Source organism: Notolepis coatsorum, assembly GCF_963971535.1.
Source record: "Notolepis coatsorum genome assembly, chromosome: 12".
Lineage (NCBI taxonomy): Eukaryota > Metazoa > Chordata > Actinopteri > Aulopiformes > Paralepididae > Notolepis > Notolepis coatsorum.
The window spans coordinates 9654010-9660531 of NC_140176.1; the positions used below are offsets into that span (position 1 = coordinate 9654010).

The 6522-nt window shown below is 41.0% G+C and overlaps 2 long non-coding RNA genes across 2 annotated transcripts; one reads left to right on the plus strand and one right to left on the minus strand.

The window, feature by feature from the left end:
* Positions 1 to 1157: 1157 nt before the first annotated feature.
* Positions 1158 to 2475, plus strand: LOC311238172. The gene is made up of 2 exons (XR_014620326.1): positions 1158 to 1577; positions 1784 to 2475. It is a non-coding gene; the product is annotated as an uncharacterized lncRNA (long non-coding RNA).
* Positions 2476 to 4049: 1574 nt separating this feature from the next.
* Positions 4050 to 6476, minus strand: LOC311237764. Its single transcript, XR_014620310.1, has 4 exons — positions 6429 to 6476; positions 5721 to 5780; positions 5374 to 5450; positions 4050 to 5069 (listed from the first exon to the last, which is right to left on the minus strand). It is a non-coding gene; the product is annotated as an uncharacterized lncRNA (long non-coding RNA).
* Between the last annotated feature and the right edge of the window lie 46 nt (positions 6477 to 6522).

The following is a 6522-nucleotide window of genomic DNA, read 5'->3' on the forward strand; positions in this document are numbered from 1 at the left end:
AAGAGTAATTGAAGGAAATATAGGTTTTTCAATGTGTATATAGTGTTAAATATTGGTGGATGACAGCATCTACTTATAGCCAGGTCAGAGAGGCTACATACATAAATGATAGTTAACAGAGTCAGTGCATACAAGAGATAATACAATGCAACGTACCGTTAGCCAGTTAGATCGCCCACGGGGCTTTTCTCATTACAGGCATATGGCTACGTGTGTCTCTTAAATAGTGCGTCACAGAGACGCTGAATCAACCTCACCTGTCCATATTTCAGTACCCTGGCGTCCTACAGTTGCAGTAAACGCCCACTAGGTGGCACCAGATGATAAATAATACTTGTATAATAAGTGCCCCTATAATAATGCACGGTGGTGTAGTGGAGCGGCACGGTGGTGTAGTGGTTAACACTGTCGCCTCACAGCAAGAAGGTCCAGGGTTCGAATCCCGCTTGGGGACCAGGTTTCCATGATGCCAGTTACCCAGGTGGGGTATCTCCCAGGCCTTTCTGTGTGGAGTTTGCATGTTCTCCCCGTGCTCGCAAGGGTTTCCCCCCCCGATAAGATAAACCCAATGGAAAAACATGCACAACAACAAGATCGCTAACGCTGTGGCGTCCTTGACGAAGACGGACAGGAGCACTTGGATTGGTCCCCTGGCGCGGCTCACGTGGCGCCTGTCTGCTCCCGGCTGCCCTTGGGGGGGAAGGACGACGGGATGGGTTAATCGCAGATACGCATTGTATGCATGGTTCGCATGTGTGCCAAATGGTGACCTCGGAGCAGGTCCTAAATTATTATTATAATGATAATAATATCTCTATAGGAAAGGCGCTGGATAATTCTCCAGTGGTGGAGGTCAGAGAGCTAGAAGAGGTGGTGGAGGAGGACGACAGAGAGTCAGTGTGTTAGCAGCAAGCAGGGTGTGTGTGCATGCCCAGGGTCGTTCAGCAGGTTCATAACCATAACATTGCACTGAGCTAGGAGGATAATATCAACATTGGCGCTGCCATAGTTATTTGGGTCAAAAGACAGCGTGTCACATAGCAACGAGAAGAGAGGCCGGGCCCGTTGTTGCGATGCTGAGAATATTATAATGTGGAGTTCCTTCCGGGTGTAAGTTAGAGTCAGCTACGACACACAAGACGAGAAGAGCTTGATCAGAGGCTTTTGAAACGGCTCCCTCCTCCCCTCGCAAAGGGGGGGGGGCAATGGAGAAGATGACACATCATCACTAGCAGATATGGTGGTTGGCTACGACAAGGCCACGACGACCACCGAGCGGGGTAACAGGAGATCATTAGAATAATGAATTTAGTTTCTTCCAAATACTTTTCAAGGACAATACAGAACTGGTTTACATCTGATGACGAGGCTTTGTTGGAATAAACAACGTTTTTCGAGAAAGGTATCAGGCTGCCAGTGTTGAATTCTTATGATTACGGATTGCATTAAAGGGGAATGACAAAGATTGTACAGCCAGTATGAGAAGGTCGACGTCGGAGAGAGAAATAAACAACGCAGGAACTACACAAACACAGGTGAAGAGGTGATTCAAGGCTGATTATGATCAAAATCCAACAGTAAGTAACATCGTTAGTTCATTGAAGTGTGTTTTTAGTTGATGGCGGAAAATTGGATGGTTTTGGCTGTCCTGACTGTGGTGGGAAGTTTGTTCCGCCATTGTGCAGCGAGGACCGAGAATAGCCTGCTTCTCTTTGCTAGTAGTAGTGGTACTACCTAAGTACAGCTAACCTAATGCTCCTTTGTGGTTTCTCTCCTCACCCAGGTCCTGAAGCAAAGAAGATGATTCATGGGTATGGGTACTACCCGCATCTTTCGGATTACACGTTAAACCAAGGTCTCGACTGAATTCGGTAGTTAAAGAACCCATGTTGTCAATGAAAGAGTAGGCCAGTAGGGGGTTCCCCTACTTTCCTGAGCAAATTCCCAATCAGGTCTCCGGCATCAAAGCCACTTCATCCCCTTATTTGGCTGATCGACAATCTTATGAGCCTTTCAGCCATTGTGTAGTGTGATGTGTGCCTGGTGCCAGTGTATGGCAGCCATTGAGTGTGCAAAGCCCAAGGTTGTATGCTATACAGTGAAGGAGGCCATTTCCACCCTATGTTGTAAAGTGTTTTTTGTGTCTATAGAAAGCACTACATAAATGCAATGATCACAGTCAGACAAGTCACGGTGCCTCCATCAAACTCCTGTAAGGGATCTACTACAAACACCACTTGTTTGACCATTGTGTTTTTAAATCTATTCAAGTGACCTGGGTCAAATATTTGGAAATTATTCTTAGCATTTGTTTTGACACACCTCAAGTGCCACATCAGGACAATTCAGATGGCATCATTAACCCTTGTGTCTGATAAGGACCAAAATGGTCCTTTGATATTCTTATTTTCTTTTTGATAACTTTGCAGTGGTTGTTTGTAGCCAATAAATGTGGCAACGGTGTGTATTTTAGAATTATATTGAATTTTTTTAAACTCCACTTTTCACCCTGAATTAAAAGTTCCTCTTACCATTAGGGGACTGAGCAACAACAGTGATGGATTTTTTGTAATGTCAGATTCAAAATGAAATACTCCCACTTATCTCAAGAGTTGTTAAATCTGACATTACAAAAAATCCACAATAATAGACCTATGCTAGCCTGTAATAATCTTTGTAATACTCCAAATGTTCTGGCACTCATTGCCACCCATATAGCACCGCAAGCAGTTTGAAACAAAAAATATTTGCAGAGGCCAATCATCATGATGGTCGCAATATTCATTGTAACGCTTTTATCCTCCACAAGCACTCTACTTCATATTATGTTTAACCTCTTAAGCCATATTTTCTGAAAATTCACCTAAAAGTACATACCCAAGTAAATGGACGATTGCTCCACCTCTACAAGTTCCATTAGCATGTTCTTGGTCTCTAGGAACATCTATGGACCTCAGGGAATCTATTCCCAGTGTCAGAAATATTGTGTCAATCTGGATTTAGTACCACCAGGCAGGCACCCATAAACAGGGCAGCAAAGACTGAATGAAATCATTAAGTACAGTTACTTGCTTCCCATTTTTCCAAGTACGACAGTGGCTGGCGTGAGCTGGGTAGTGTAGTTTTGAGATCCGAAAGTGCATCGAAAGCCCTCCGTCTCCTCTTTCATAGGACTACAGTACACGTTTTGTTTTCAAAGATTGTTTATTCATTTTCATCCTTATAAGCTCCATTTACCGTAATTTTTGGACTATAAGCCGCACCTTTTCCCCCCCCATTTTTCGACCGTGCGGCTTATATAACGGTGCGGCTTATATGTGACTCGACCTGACCAAACCCGAAAATGTAAAAATCTAAATATTGCTTTTTTGACTGCATTGAAATGTTATTTATCTGTTCCCTTATTTGCTAAACTTAATACAACTTGTAAATTAGTTAATTCTTGTCATTTGTCCGACAGTATTGGGTCCCAATGCTAATTACATATGGTAATTAAACATTAAAACACCTGCGGCTTATATATGTACACATCATTCAATTTAGCTGCTGCGGCTTATATTCAGGTGCAGCTTATAGTGCGAAAATTACGGTAACATATAAGGAGACTTTAACATTGATCTCTTAAAGCAATCAAATCACTGCACGTCAGATCTTGTGGACGCTCTATAGGACAGAGGGTTGTACCCACTGATCACAAAACCCAGTAGAGTAACCTCAACTTGTGCTACATTAATTGACAATATTTTTATAAACACTTGTGGACTTGTGATAAATGATATTAGTGACCACTTACCTGTATTTGTAATATACGACTGTCAAATTAAGACGGAGGAAGAAAACTCCCTTAGAACTGATGACACAATAGCCAAGTTCAGGAATTATCTGGTTAATTGAGGAGTGGAAAGGGGTTTATGTGGAATAAGTAAATGCTGCATGAGGATTTTTTTTTTTATATACTTTATTGCCAACAGCAATACAATGACAGTACAGTACAGTAAAAATGACAATACAGACAAAAAAAAGGGGGGGGGGATAAATAAAATAAACATTTACAAATAACTAACCTTGATACACACTTAAGAGGAATTTTTAAACATTTATTTATCGCTCGCTGTATGAAGAACACTGTCCAATGGTAGTATGGAGGCAAAAATGTAATTATAAAATGAAACCCTGGATGACAAAGGGCTTACAAAATGCAAGTAAAAGGAAAAACAAACTTGAGATTTTTATCAAATTAAGAACAAAAAAGGCTGAAAATAAATATAAAGCTTATGCAGAAAGAACACTAATAATGTCTTAAATCAAAGAAACTTGAAAGATCTTACGAAATGTTATTGGAAGCAAAGCCGTCTGAAGAAATGCCCAATTACTTAATTAATGACAATACGGTTATTAAAAACACGAATGAAGGGGTAAATTAATAACATTTTTGTAAATATAGGCACAAACCTTGCTAAGAATATCAAGTCACAACGAAGGGAAATTAAACTGGACAGGGGAACGTAAAGTGTTGCAGTCTATGTTTCTAGGACACACGAGTGAAAGACAAATTATAGAAATAGCTTTAAATTAAAGATATAATTGTGAAGACCATTGATTGTATAATTAACCCCTTGCGTCATAATTTTTTTAATCTTTCCTTTCAAACAGGCACCTTTCCAGACAGAATGGAAATAGCAAAGGTTATTTCTCCATTTAAATCTAGGGATAAACACAGCTTTACCAACTACAGACCAGTGTTCTTGCTTTCACAATTTTCCAAGATCCTTGAAAAAGTGTTTGTTCTGGGGGTTGGAGCTTAGACTTTCAATTTGAAAGACTACCGTTACCATGATATATATATACACAGAGTACGCAAGATGAACCACTACTTGAAAGATTCCATATTGTGAGCATGTTTGATGATAACACGGAACACGTTGAAAATGTAAAGCATAACTTCATACATGGTGGCAACACAAGGATTTTACTAAACGGAGCCCAAGTTGGCATGTTGGATTTCAGCTCGACAGATACTTGACCGCAGATCTGGCAGAGAACTATGGCTCCTCATAAGCTGTGCAAGACTGCAAAGAAATGAGAAACAATAGTTTATAATGTTGTCCTGACGTCCATCTGGCTAAAGAGTCACAGAATGTTTATGCAGGAAATTCAGTTATTCACAGTCTCACCAACATATTGTCTGACGGGTAAACGGCAAAGATGTAAACTCATCACTATTCCAGTAGACATCAGAAATCCCCCAAGGAGATCAATAAAAGAATCTCTTATCTTAAAAACTGACAATAGTCAAAATAGGAACAGACATTCCTGACCCCCACTGGTCTAAAGAGGGATTGCAGCAGAAATCTAAATTGTAGCTTTACTCACCACAGCTAGGATCCAGTAGAAACCACGTTCATTCAGAGATGCATTGCCGCTTCAGCAACTGTGCAATTTCAGCTCATCTGCCAGGGAGAGCAAGTCACATTAGTCAAATCATTGTCATTCCTAAATAAGGACTTGGGTTGGTCAACGATATTCACGAGTTTCAATTTCACCAATGTCATTGTGAACATTGAGAGTCATGTGCGATTACGCTGGTCATTCAGTTAAAGTCACAGTCTCACCACCATATTGTCTGACGGGTAAACGGCAAAGTTGTGAAGTCATCACAATACCAGCTGCAGAACAGACCCAGTGGTCCAAGTAAAAACTGACGTTATTAAGACACTTACCGGCTCAGCACAGAAAGACAGGCCTCTTCATGGCACCTCTGGTCTGCAGTGAGGGAAGACCTGAGAACATTAGAAGACAAGTAAAAGTGTTAAGGGTACAATTTTCCCAAAAGTAGCTTAGCACCATTTACACTAAAATTAAGATGCACTTTAGAGCATTTACACTGGAGCGAATATAAACTTAGTAGGGGTGTAAAGGTACACGTCTCCATACCGAACCGCTTCAGTGTGTACCGTACGGCTGTGTACTGAACGAATACAACGGTATGTTAAACACTAACGACTGCCCACCGGGGGGTGTTTTTTCCCCCACAATAATTTTTTATTTTTTTTTAAACAAGTCAATTATTAATTTCAATATAGAATATTCGTTGACAGCCCTACAAGTACAATTAGTTACTGCACACTACATCACCCCTGAGTGGAAAAGGGAAAGCCAAACTTTCCCCCACTGTACCGAACGGCGCCTTCAAAACCGAGGTACGTACCATAGTTTTTGTGCACCGTTACACCCCTAAAACGTAGTGACATGTTCCTTCGATTAAAAAATTCTTATTGTTGCGCTGGTCATTCAGTTAAGTCAGTCTCACCACCATATTGTCTGACGGGTAAACGGCAAAGTTGTGAAGTCATCACAATACCAGCTGCAGAACAGACCCAGTGGTCCAAGAAAAAACTGACGTTATTTGGAACAATTAAGACACTTACCTCAGGCTCAGCACAGCAAGACAGGCCTCTTCATGGCACCTCTGGTCTGCAGTGAGGGAAGACATGAGAACATTAGAAGACAAGTAAAAGTGTT